The sequence below is a fragment of the Cupressus sempervirens genome, chromosome 1 (assembly GCF_028749045.1).
Source record: "Cupressus sempervirens isolate cs-2001-9-10 chromosome 1, ASM2874904v1, whole genome shotgun sequence".
Classification (NCBI taxonomy): domain Eukaryota; kingdom Viridiplantae; phylum Streptophyta; class Pinopsida; order Cupressales; family Cupressaceae; genus Cupressus; species Cupressus sempervirens.
This window is the reverse complement of record NC_143118.1, coordinates 731,120,723-731,135,726: the sequence shown is the minus strand read 5'-3', so window position 1 is coordinate 731,135,726 and position 15,004 is coordinate 731,120,723.

The following is a 15,004-nucleotide window of genomic DNA, read 5'->3' as shown; positions in this document are numbered from 1 at the left end:
GTGCATAGACCTCTCATTACTCTAGTGATATTGTTTATCTAAGCTTGCCATCTATCTAGGATCATTTATTCAGTCCTTATTCATTTTAGAGATACCTTGACCTAAACTAATTATATTGATAACACCTAGGCTTAGTTAGTTAAGTGGATGCAACCATGTCATCAAACTTGGATAGGTGTGCCAAACTATTCTAATAAGATCATTTAGGGTGGTTGAATCCAATTAAGGATAAAGAAAATCAAGGGCTTGAGATAGTCATGTCAAAATTGTAGATTAGGAGATTAGCGCATTCACTACAAGGTTACCCTCATATATCTTTTGACTCACAATTATTGTAATCATAATTAAATCTTCAACCCTCTTGTTTAGATAAAATAATTGAGACTTTCTGGATTTAATATATCATTAACCCTACTGTGCATTGTCATATCAATGTATGATTACCCTAAGTCTATCCTTCAAAAAATAAATTTTAGTGGTGTTTTTGCCCTCTAAATTTTTGGTATGACATCTTGACCATGTACAAGTAAGAGAAACATAGGGTCATTGTTCATGCTCTAATTGATGCATGATAAATGAAGTGAATCTCCATAATAATTTTCAACATCCTAAATGGAGAAAGAAGAAATATTATAATGGGGTTGAATCCTAAGAAATACTAGTAATCATCATCAGTGACTCCAATGTGAATATAGAAGGATAAGGAGTGTAAAGAATGGAACTCAAAGAGCCCTTCTAGGATAGAATGTCCACCTTAATGAATAACACATATATAGTATGATGGGATATTTGATAACCCTTAACACCATCCAGACAATTAATACAAGGCCCACTCTAAAAAGTTCCACAATATTTTAATTTTTTGTGGGAATGGGGGTCTATATAAAAATAAATAAATAACTTTGAATTGATTAATTTTTTTCTTTATAATTAATCCAAGCTTTGGAAGAAGTGATTCCCTTTCAAAATTTGATTAGGGAAAAAACAATGGATATAGAAATAATATTCAATAGACTTTATTCATTAAGGTACAATACATTTAGATTGCATTATCTAATTATTCATTTCCCTTGTATTAAGTCAGCCTATTTTGTAAGAACTACAAGGATCTATGAGATGTAAATTAATCTCATATTCTTGATGGAAAACTACTCAAAATTGCTTAACACAATCTCCACCATTGTATAAATGCAAAACCTTAATTCCTCTCCTTAACTATATCTTTCTAACATACTTGAATCCCTAAAAGAAATCAAAGACCTTAAACTTATGTCAATGAAATTACAACCAAGTATACTTTGAAAAATTATTAATAAATATTAAACATATATTTCTTTTATTGTATGAAATATGCACAAAAAAGATTCAACCAAATCAATGCAAAAAAAACTCTAGAAATTTACAATCTCTACATTCATTTCCTTTTTCAATGTTTATTTGAAATGCCTACTAAGATGTTCCCTAACAAACATTATCAAAAAAAGAAAATAGAAAAAGCCAAAAATAATGCCCTTCTAGTTGGGTTGTTGCAAGTAGCAACAATTTAGTGGACCAAACTATTGATTTTGTAACTTCATTTGAATGACTAAATATTAAAATTAAACATGTTTGAAGATAGAGGTTGACACTATACTCCCTTTACTATAATTATAGAATCACTGCACATTTCACCACCATTCAATTAGGAGTGAACTTCACCTATCAACCTAAAACTATATGAGTTATTTGATGGGAAAAAATATATTATTTTATAATGAGGGAACACAAAAATATTCTAAAATTTTCTATCTTACACATTGACATAAAACTAGATAAGAGTGTTGTCACCAATCCAAATAATCACTATAGTGAAACCCTAAAAAATTCTATAATCCTATTGAGATACAACCATGTAGTGTGAATTACTCAAATATAACCCAAGTGTATGGAGATGAATGTGCTACAAGGAATTTCTCTTTCATTTCCCTTTAAAATTAACTTCAATGCTTTTGATTTATTTGAGAAGTCCTATGACCATGAGTGAAGTTACGATGATTGACATGCTTATCTTTCCACAACACTTGTGCAAAGTTATTTTAAATTTAATTCAAGATGTCAAGTAGTATTAGAAGTCAATGGAATCAAGTAAGATAAATTTAAGCACACCAAGTCCATCAAACAAAGACCCCCTCTTACTCTTTCCCTATTTGTGATGCAATGCACTATCTGTTGAGACACAATTCCCTATCCTAAAAAGTTAAAAGTATTTCCTTTCCCAAAAAAGAATAGTTGCCTAATATTCAATTCATAGATGATACTACCGTACTTATCTCTTTAAAGGAGAATGTTACTGAAGCCTTGATGGATATGATGGAGATCTTCTACTTGACCTCTGGTAGTAAGGTTTTTTTTACCCAAATTTCAATCATACTTAGATTGAATGCCCATGCCCATAAATAGTACAATAAGTATCCTATAGCATGGAGAAAACTAAATCATTAAGTAAGATATTTCAATGCACTATTTTTATTATCCATAATCTAAAAGAAATGTGATTGTAGATTCATGATAAAAAAGATAAAAACTTAAAAAATAGAACATGCAATATCTTCTACTAGTGCATTTAGAATTCAATTTTGTCAAAAAATATTAGCATGAGCTCCAACATATACCATTCATCTCTTTGTCTCTTTTTCTAGTATGAATTAAACCATATTTAAAAATAATTGATAAATTATCTTTGGTCTGATGCGAAAGGAAAGAAGTAGAGGCATGTTGTGAAAGAGGTCTAATGCATTATGAGGAAGGCTAAGGGGGGTTGGGTATTAAAGATCTAAGGGTGGAAGTGATTTCTCTCTTAGAGAAATGGATTTTTAAAGCTCTTCAAGGAAAGGAGCAATGGAAAGTTGTAGTGAGAAAAAATATTTCTAAGGTAGTTCCAAAACAAGGGCATCACTAGGGGGATCTACCTTTCAATCATCTTCTAGTTGGACACTTTTGAGTTAAGATTATTGGGTAAATTATGTTCAAGTCTATCTAAAAGGTCTAGGAATATCTAAGGAGCTTGAAATCTTAGAACAATATTTTGGATAACATCAATACATTGTGAGGGGAAAGATCCATCTAGCGAAACCTTAAGTATAAAGGTAATCTACTAGAATTTTGACACATATGCTCAACCAAAAGATGGGATAGTAATGAAATCAAACCCTTTTGTGATATTTTTCCAAGGAGGACATATTATCTCATGGAGTATGGCCCATCTTTACCATCTTCCCATCTCAATGAAGAACCAATTCCATCCTTATAGATGCTTTTTGCTTTGAACCCATTTTGTGTTGATTTTGTTTTCTCCATGGATAGATTCATTTCTTACTCTTGGTTTGATGAGTCTCCCTTACCTTTGGTCAAATGTAACACTATTTACTCATATTTGGGAAACAATCAAGATATCCTTGTATACCTTGCTAATAGTTAGAATCCTTATATAGACACCCCCCCCTCCACTTGGTAGGCTCACCTTTCCAATGTTTGGACTTGACCTATTGAGCTCAAGAAAGTCTATTTTATCTAGAGCCTTTTGCTTCACAACCCATCTATCTACAAACTAGAGGAAAATCTCAATATCTGTAAAAGTTGTATATTGCCAAAATTTGTGAAGCATGTGTTCTTTGAATGCATTTTTTCCAAATATTTTTTTATATTTATTTGGTGTTATAATTAACATACATTTTCATACTTGGGACATTGTTTTGGGTAATCCAAGTTCAAGAAAGATTCTAACCTTTTTTGATCTATTCTCAAGACTGAGATTTTAAGGTTAATTTTGAAAATGGGGAATAAAGGTATCTTTAGTGGCTATAGTAGAGTTCTTCATATGTGTCTTAGAAGACTCATTATGTATGGTGTTACTTGGTAGGTTGCTCACATCATGAAACTTTCTAGAACTAATAAGTAGAGAACAAATATATAAGAAAAGAACAAAGTGTACACATGGATGCATCAACAACCCCTTCCACACCTATGGAAACAACAACATCATTCCAAGTTGCGACAATCCTTTTCACACTTGTGGCAAGAGGAGCACCCTATCTAGTAGTAGTTGAACCACTTGTACCAACAACAAAAGTTGCAATCTTCAGATGAACTAAAGGAAATCTAGGTTGGACAAGTTGGTTTGTGGAGACAATAATGTTGGAAATATAAGAGGAGTAACTAAAAGGGAAGGGGTGAATCAGTTACCACAAAAATAAATCCCAGATCCCTTGGATACCAAAATAAACTTTACTAAAAATATTGATGCTCGGTAAACACACAGTCACTTGGTTTACTCTAGCAAATGTTGTAACTTGACAAACACTGAAATAACTCGACAAATGCTTAACATAAAAATCTTAAGACATTATCTACGATTAAACTTATTTAACTTAGTTGTATACACAAAAAAGAAATAGCATGAACAAAAAGTAACACCAAGATTTAATGTGGAAACCCAATTTGGGAAAAACCACCAATTGTAACTAGTTACTAATTTTCACTCTTCTAAAGTGAACCCTGCTACAAAACACACTGTTAGGTGTAACCCTGTTAGAGGATTTAATCACCCTATTAGGAGTGGCCTTGTTAGAGGTCTTTAGACACTTCAATCTAGAAAAGCCACCTTGTTAAGGGATTTAAAAATAGTTGTTAACCCAACTCTGTTAAGAGATTTAGGTCAGTGCTACAATGGTTAGGGAGTAACAATGAGATGACATAATTTTTTATGAAATCAAGTTTCTGATTATAGATCTCAATTCTAAATTGTATACTTGATCCTTTCTGATCGAATGTATCTTTGCAGTTCAACAAGGATATTCGTCTTATCCTTTTAATTCGCTTCCTCTAAGCATCTTCAAATATTCTGTTTGTGTTTCATGCATTAAATTCTCAACTTGTTCTTATATTTATATTTTACATATTTTCAAGTCAACTTGAATACAACTTAGAATACTTAATATTCATCTCCTAATTCAGCTAGAACCAATAATCAAATCAATTGAACTCAATATGCCAAAACAAGAAAATCCTTCCTTAGCTAACCCTACTTGGTAGACACTAACTTAGAAATGATTTTCTTGTGTTAACCAAGTGAATTCGGTTGACACTGCATATTCACAAAGATCCTTTGGTAATTGAGTGAGCTTGATTAACACTGGTTCCATCCAACTCTTCCTTCATCGATTAACACTCAACTTCCCTCTAACTCCTGAGTGAACTTGATAGTCATTAACTTCTGAACTTGGAAAACTATAGAATTCTTAGCAGACACAAGAAACTATCTTCATCACTCAAGTGAGCTTGACATACACTAACTAGCAATGATATGACATTTTGTATAATATCAAAGACAATACACAATTAGTCAATTATTTTCAACAATTTCCCTCTTTGGCATTGATGGCAACACAACATGTCATAGTACAATAAAATTTTAGAGAAAGAATAAAGTAAGGAACTTTCATTTTGATTCTCATCCATGAGAACTGCCTCTATTAGTGTGAACTACCTCTATCTACAAACTCTACCTCCTGATATCAGACCAAGTTCTCCCTCTTTGACATCTTTGCAAATAATTCTTCCTTTACAAAATTTCTATGAAATGTATACTCTCTCTCTTTATAAATTTTTTGTGAGATATGATAGTAAACTCTTGCTCTTTGATATCTCATACCAAAGACAATATTTAGTGAATATCAATGTACCTCATGTACTAATTTATATGCAATGTTCCCTTTTTAATACTACATTGATTGATTGATCTTCAACATGCTCTAGTTGATGCATCACTAAGCTCTATTTAGTGAGCTTCAAATAAGGGAATGACCCCTAACTTACCTCTTAGATATTAAAAAATGCATCCTCAGGTAATGGCTTGATGAATATGTCTACAATTTGTTTTTTAGTATTCACATATTCCAATCTTATCTCTTCATCTTGCACCAATTCTCCCAAAAAATGATATTTTATAGAAATGTGCTTAGTTTTAGTATGCATCACATGATTCTTTGATATATTAATTGCACTAGTGTCATCACAAAAGATAACCACTGGATCCTTGATCTCTATGTTAATACCTGCCAACAATTGCTTGAACCAAACAACATTGAAAAAATTTACTACTGCTGCCACATATTCTACCTCTGCTATGGACTGAGAAATACAATTTTGCTTCTTTCTTGTCAAAGACACTATTCTTTTACCAAGAAAGAATGCTCCACCACTGGTGCTCTTTTTGTCATCAACACTTCCTGCCCAACCAACATCTGAGAATACTTTCAAATCCAAATTGCCTCCTTTTTTGTTCCATAATACATAGTCTTCAGTACCCTTTATAAACCTCATGGTTCTTTTGATTTCCATTATGTGATTTTCTTTGGAATTTATTGATAATTTTTCCACCATACCAACTGCTAATGCAATATTTGGCCTTTTGTGCACTACATATTACAATTTTTCAATCATTGATCTGTATGTGATTTGATCTACCTCTTTGGAATCATCACTTTTGGAAATCTTATGTCTAGTAGACATTTGTGTTCCAAACTTGAATCTTCCATTTCAAACTTCTTTAGTATCTCCTTGATATATTTGGATTGAGTAATATATATACCATCTTTCTTCTGCTAGATCTATAATCCAACAAAGAATTTTATCTCTCCAAACATGAACATCTCAAATTATTTACTCATAGCTTTAGAAAATGCCTTGCATAAGTCATCATTTCCTGTAAATAAAGTGTCATCCACAAAGATTTCAACTAACAAAATTTTCTTATTTGGTCCTTCTTTGATATACAAGCTGTTGTTATCATTTGTTCTTTGAAAACCAATATTTACCAAGTAGTTATGAAGTATTTATTAAGTCTTTCATACCAAGCTTTGGGAGCTTTCTTGAGACCATACAGTGCTTTTTGTAATTTACAGACCATATCCCTTTTGCTAGGATCCACAAAAACTTTAGGTTGTTTTATGTAAACTTCTTCTTCAAGAATTCCATTCAAGAATGAAGATTTTACATTCATTTGATAAACTTTAAATCCTTTATGTGAAACTTGAGCAAGTAAAGTTATAACTCCTTCTAATCTTACAACAAGAGCAAAAGTTTCACTGTAATCAATACCTTCTTCTTGAGAATAACCTTTGCATACTAAACTTATTTTGTTTATGGAAACTTCATCTTCATTCAAATTATTTCTGAAAACTCATTTTGTGCCAATTACATTTTTATCCTTGGGTATAGGAACAAGACTCCAAGTTTTATTCCTCTCTATTTTTTCTATTTCTCCATTCATAGCTTTAACCAAACTTTCATTTTCTAAAGCATCTTTCATTGATCTATGTTCAAATTCAGCAAGTAAACATGTACCTTTTAGTTTGTTTCTTGTCATTATTCCATCTAACTTGTCTCCAATGATTTGATTAGGTGCATGGTTCCTCTTGACATATCTTGCTAACATAGGTACTTTGGATTTAGAATTTGTTCCACTAACCTCATCGTGATCTTCTTTATCAAGTTGGAGTTTCGTTGTTTGTGACTTGGTCCCATCAGACTTGGTTTCCTCTGGCAATAGCTCAGTAGCTTTTGACTGTGAGTTGAGTTTTTTAGACTGTGACTTAGGTTACATTGGTTGCAACTTGAGTGCTTCTAGAGATTTTGGGGACTTGGGAGGTGAGGCCTCCTGAATTCTAATTAGATTTGGCAATGTATCAAGTTCATAATAAACAAACCTTGTGTAATCCTCACGTTCTTTGCTGCTCTCTTCTTCACTATTTTATGCAAACTCATCAATTCTCACATATGTACTTTCTATGATCTTATGAGTGGATAAGTTCAAACATTTATATGCTCTACTTCTGTAGGAGTATGCTAGAAATATGCTTTCATCACCTTTGACATCAAATTTACCTTTCCTAGAATTTCTCAAGATATAACATTTACTACCAAATACTTTCAAGTAACTTACATTAGGTTTGTATTCATACCATAGTTCATAAGGAGTTTGATTTGAGTCTTTCATTAACTATACTTTGTTCAAGGTATGCACTGTAGTACTGATTGCTTCCTTCCAGTATTTGATTGTAACATTCTTTTCTATCATCAAGGTTCTTGCACAATCCATGATGGATCTGTTCCTTCTTTCAGCTATACCATTTTGCTGAGGTGTAGCAAGGGTTGATACTTGTCTCTTAATTTCTTTTTCAATTCACAATTCATTAAACTCATTAGAGACGAACTCACCAACTCTATCTGACCTCAAACACTTCAAATTCTTTCCAGTTTCTTTTTCAACTCTTGCCAGATACCATTTAAATTTTTGAAATGCTTCAGAATTTTCTTTTAGATACATTACAGTCATCATTCTAGAATAACCATCAACAAAAAGAATAAAATACTTATCTCCATAGTAGATCTCTATTCCAATAGGTCCACATAACTCTGTATGAACTAGCTCCAAAACTTCTTCAAAATGATAGGCCTTATTTTGAAACTTGGTTTTTCCCATCTTACCAATTTGACAATTTTTGCATAGGCCTATATCAGGTTTTCTTAGACTAGGAATACCTCTTACTCTTTTCTTCTTGCTTATCTTGATTAGATTATCAAAGTTTTATGACATAAACTTTTATGCCACAACTAGCTTTCTTCTACTTGAGTAGTAAAACATGAACTTTCATTGAGATCTAAGTAGAATAGGTTACCTTTTGTTTGTTTTCTAGACCTAACCAAATTTTCTTTTCCATCTAGCAGCTTGGTCTTCCCATTAACGAATTCTACCTTGAATCTAATGTTATTCAACTTTGCCACACTCAGTAGATTATACATAAGTCCTTCAACCCAATAAGCATTTTCACTTCTAAGTTCATTGGTTAGTGAGATACAACCTTTTCCTTTTATGCAACAAGGTTCATTGTTTCCAAATCTCACACTTCCACCATCATAATGTTCCATATGTTCAAACTTTGTTTTGTCACCAGTCATATGATGTGAGCAACCACTATCAATAATCCATGTATCATTATTGCTAACATGAGAGATAAGTGTAATTTTATCTCCTTCATCATCAGATTACTCTTTTACATCAATATATACCATTTCATCATCTTCACTACTATTTGAATCTTTAGCCATAAAACAAGATTTCTTATCTTTGTACTTGTAGTCCTTGAAGTTCTTGAAATCTTTCTTGCCTTTGAACTTGTTGTGCTTCTTTTCATCTTTGTCTTCTCTATTTGGGCATCTTGCAACAATGTGTCCAACTTCTTCACAAGAGAAACAGATTAAAGAAATCTTACCTTTATACTTTCCTTTGCCTTTAGGATACCTTTTTCCAAGCAATGCTTCAATGGCTTCAAGATCACTATCAAAACTATCTTCCTCTTCACTTTCAGATTGTTTTCTTTTAGACCTTTTAGCTTTATTTTTGAGTGATACCTTGGCTTCAAATGTAGACTCAAGATTTCTAGAACTAGGAGTATAAGTATCATAGTTATCTAGCTCAAATGCAGTCAATCTTCCAACTAGAGCATCCAAGGTTATCTCATTTTTTGGATCACAACTTATCTCTTGAATAGAAAACACTCTAATTGCATAGATAGGAAGAAGGGTTTTGAGTACCTTTCTTACCACTATTACATCTTTGATTTTTCCTCCATAGGCTTTGATGGCACTGAAACTGGCTTTGATTCTTTCAACAAATTTTACAATATTTTCATCTTTTTTCATCTTCATCTGATCAAACTAACCTCTCAAGCTTTCTGCCTATTCTCTTTTCACATTATCATCACCTCCATAGATATTCTTTACTTTGGTCCACATTTTATGAGCAATAGTACATCCTTTGACTTCATCAAACTCAACATATTTAAGAGTTGATGCTATGTCAATCACCATGATATTATGATTTTTCTTTTCAACAATTTCCTCCACAATCATTGTACTAGTAGGAGCTTTGTAAGCACTATTTAAATATTTCAAACATAAATCACTAATGGTTTCCATATGCAAATTCATAAGTTCCTGCCATGCTTCAAAGTTATCTCGATTCAGCTTGGGAATCTCTCTCTTGTAAGACATCGTTATTTTTAGCTTAGGTCCTTGAAACCTTTCTCTACAAGAACCAAGAAACTTTGATACCAATTGTTGGAAATATAAGAGGAGTGAATGAGAGGGAAGGGGGTGAATCAGTTACCACAAAAATAAGTTCTAGATACCTTAAATGTCAGAATAAACTTTACTAAAAATATTGATGCTCAGTAAACACACAGTCACTCGGTTTACACTAGTAAATGTTGGGAGAGGCCTTGTTAGAGGTCTTCAGACACTTCAATCTAGAAATTCCACCTTTTTAGAGGATTTACAAATAGTTGTTAAGCCAACTTTGTTAAGAGATTTAGATCAGTGCTACAATGGTTAGAGAGTAACAATGAGATGACCTAACTTCTCATGCAACTAAATTTTTGATTACACATCTCAATTTTAGCTTGTACACTTGATCCTTTTTGATTGAATGTATCTTTGCAGCTCAAAAAGGATATCCTATTTATCCTTTTAATTCACTTCCTCTAAGCATCTTCAAATCTTCTATTTGTGTTCCACACATTCAATTCTCAACTTGACCTTATATTTATATATTACACATTTTTAAGTTGGCTTGAATACAACATAGAATACTTAATACTCATCTCCTTAGTCATCTAGAACCAACAATCAAATCAATTGAACTCAATATGCCAAAAAAATAAAATCCTTCATTAGTCAACCCTGGTCAAGAGACACTAACTTAGAAATGATTTTCCCATGTCAACCAAGTCAACTCAGTTAACACTGCATATTCACAAATTTCCTTTCATAATCAAGTGAGCTCAATTAACACTAGTTCCATCCAACTCTTCCTTCATAAACTGAGTGAGCTCAATTAACACTCAACTTCCCTTTGATGCTCAAGTTAACTCGATAGCCACTAACTTCTAAACTTGGAAAATTTTGGAATGGTTGTCAGATATAGGAAACTATCTTCATCGCCCGAGTGAGCTTGGCATACACTAACTAGAATTGATATGACATTTTGTGTAACATCAAAGACAATACATAATTAACCAATTGTTTTCAACAAATCAATAATAGATAAGATGAAGAATTTGCTACACGATGATTTGATTGATGGACATTTTATATCTGAACTTGAAACCTTTGTATCATGTTATGATTATTTTGTGAAATCATATTGGAAATGATATATTTTAGAATCTCTTGATGATATGGTAAAGTCACATTTTAGTAACTTGTAAGTCTAGTTGCAACAATCCCTTTCACACTTGTGGTAGGAGGAGCATGTAATATCCCCTTCCTTGAAGATACAATCTAAATAATAAAATGGAAATAAAATAAATAAATATTGATATTGTTATAAATGAAAGATAAAGATATATGAGTCTTTAAATATAACTATCGATTATTGATGATATCATTTTATAGATGTAAAGCATAATGAATATTGCTAAGCATCAATCTCTATATAAAGTTAACTAAATAAGTAACAAGTCAATAATATATTTATCAAAGATTAACCAAACAAGGCAATACCACTGACTAATGTATCAATTGCTTCTCAACTTAATTTAACAAAACAATTAATTATATGGGGATCATACCCTTATTGAATGAGCATTGTAGATAGGGAACAACCTTTCTTAGAAGGTAGGCCGACACTATTTAAGTGGTCATGCTAATGGGATAAAGAGAACAAAGAGATAAGGATAAATTATGATCTGGACTCTGGAGTAATGAGATAAGGGAACATATTTGAGATTGCAAATAAACAAAGTTTGCAAGAGACATGTCAAAGATCACATGTCATCATTTACCAAACTCGTGCACAAGGTGCATAATACTACTAACGTGGAGGAACAATTTATCAAAGATGAAAATGAGAGGAGTTCATAAAAAGGGCCAAATGAAGTGGACAAGTATACCCCATCGATATTCCATAATTATCACCCATCCATGAATATGATTACCTACATATTATAAGTGATCAAAGGTGGTGAATAAATTAAACATTGATGAGGATGGGTAAGGAGAATTTAAGGCTAGAACAAAAAAAAGCAAGAGAGCAGTTACCAAAATGATACAAACATAGAGGTGTTAATGTCTTAGCATGTTCCTAGGGATGGATCATGGGATCCCTCATTGTAACTCGACTGGTTCAAACCTTCAACCAAAACTGTCCACCAAAAAAAAAAGGAACTCTATATAGATTTCAATATTATATATTGAACATTATCTGTAAGGTTTAATTTAAGATTTCTCTAGTGAAAATAAATAAATTTGTTTCCTATAAATGAATTGAAAACTTAAATAAACATTCTTTCATAAAAAAAAAAAGGCTTACCTATGAAGAAATTTTTTTTGGCATAGGGGAGGGCTTTGCAACTAAAATTTTGTAGAGCCCTCATTGATCTCCCCTGTGTAGGCTTTAATGGCCTCGTCTTCTCCAGGAGCCAAGAAATACAATCACTTAGGGCACCTAATTCTAGCTACCTTTAATAATTGCAATGTCAAGGAGAAGAATGATGGTTTTAATTCTCACAACACACATTCGTCTCATCATCAAGCCCTAGATCATCATGGAGAACAATGGAAAAGTGAAGAAGGAATGACTAATAAAGGAGGCAAAGCATCATTCAAGCAAGCTCTCCAAGGTATTCCTCCAGTCCCAGTCAGAGCCAAGTTCATCAAGGGGCCTTCTTCTGACCTTTTGAAATACCAAGGAGATGGAGGTAAGGGTGTTTTTTCATATTGTTTCATTGTTAAGCCTAATGATCAGATGGTAGTAGAGTTGGATAAAGAGAATATTAGGTTAAAGAACACAACTATTCTTTTTGCTACCTTAGATCCTCTTAAATTGCCTTCATGGAAATATCTCAATGATTGGTGTCATAGGGTATGGCGCCTCAAATAGGGCATTATTTATTATTTTGTCACATGGTTTAGAAAGGACTTTTTCATAATTATATTTTGTAACCCTAAGTCCCAAAACATGGTTGTGAATACACAACTCTAGAAGGTGGGAGATGCAGAGTTTAGGGCTTTGCCCTTGTCTTTGGTCTAATGCAAAAGGAAAGAAGTAGATGCATGTTGTGAAATAGGACTAATGCACTATGAGGAAAGTTAAGCGGGGTTGGGTTTGAAAGATCTAAGGGTGCAAGGGATTTTTCTTGTAGAGAAATGGAATTTTAAAGTTCTTCAAGAAAAGGAGCGATGAAAAGTTTTAGTGAGAAAAAATAATTCTAAGGTAGTTCCAAAATAAGGGCATCAGTGGAGAGATCTACCTTTCAGTCATCTTCTAGTTGGAGACTTTTGAGTTAAGCTTGTTGGGTCAATTTTGTTCAAGTCTATCTAAAAATTCTAGAAATATCAAAGGAGAATGACATCTTAGAACAATATTTTGGATACCATCAAGAAATTGTGAGGGGAAAGATCCATCTAGCGAAATGTAAAGTATAAAGGTAATCTACTAGAACTTTTACACAGATGCTCAACCAAAAGTTGGGCTAGTAATGACATCAAACCCTTTTGTGATATTCTTTAAAGGAGGACATATTGTCTCATGGAATATGGCCCCCTTTACCATCTTCCCATCTCAATGAAGAAAAATATTCTAATTAACATACATTTTCATACTTGAGACATTTCTTTAGGTAATCCAAGTTCAAGAAAGATTCTAACCTTTTTTGTTCTATCCTTTCTACTAAGTTTTTATGGTTAATTTGAAAAATGGGGAATAAAAGTATCTTTAGTGGTTGTAGTAGAGTTCTTTATGTGTCTCTTAGGACTCATTATATATGATATTTCTTGGTAGGTTCTTTTATCATGAAACTTTTGAGAACTAATTCTAAAAGGCTTTTATGAGATGGTATAGCTACAGATTTCTCCTAGGAGATATCACTTGAACACACATGGGCTAAACTCACAAAAGATCATACACCATTCAAGATAGGGTTGGCTAGTTTTATGGTTGACCTAAGAAAAAATATAGGCAAAGAACAAACAACACACATGGATGCATCAACAACCCCTTCCACACCTATGGACACAGTTCATCATCATTCCTAGTTGCAAAAATATCATTCACACTTGTGGTAGGTGGAGCACCCTATCTAGTAGTAGTTGAACCACTCATACCAGAAACAAAAGTTATAGTCTTTAGATGAACTGAAGGTGATCTAGGTTGGACAACTTGGTTTGTGGACATAATCACTGATAGATAAGATGAAGAATCTACTACATGATGATTTGATTGATACACATTTATATTTGAACTTGAAATCTTTGTATCTTGTTATGATTATTTTGTGAAAACATATTGCAAATGATATATTTTAGAAACCCTTGATGATATGATAAAGTCACATTTTAGTAAGATGAAGTCCAGTTGCAACAATCCCTTTCACACTTGTGATAGGAGGAGCATGTAATATCCTCTTCCTTGAAGACACAATCTTAATAATAAAATGGAAATAAAATAAATAAATATTGATATTTTTTATAAATCAAAGATAAAGATATATAAGTTTTTAAATATAACTACCAATTATTGATGATATCATTTTATAGATGTAAAACATAATGAATATTGCTAACCATCAACCTATATATAAAGTTAACTAAATAAGTAACAAGTTAATAATATATTTATCAAAGAACCAAACAAGGAAATACCCCTAACTAATGTATCAATTTCTTCTCAACTTAATTTAATTGAATAATTAATTAAATGGGGATCATACCCTTATTGAATGAGCATTGCAGATAGGGCACAACCTTTCTTAGAAGGTAGGTTGACACTATTGAAGTGGTCAGGCTAATGGGATAAAGAACATAGAGAACTAAATTATGATGTGGACTCAGGAGTAAGGAGATAAGGGAACATATTTGAAATTGTAAAGAAGCAAAGTTTGTAGGAGATATGTCAAAGATCACATGT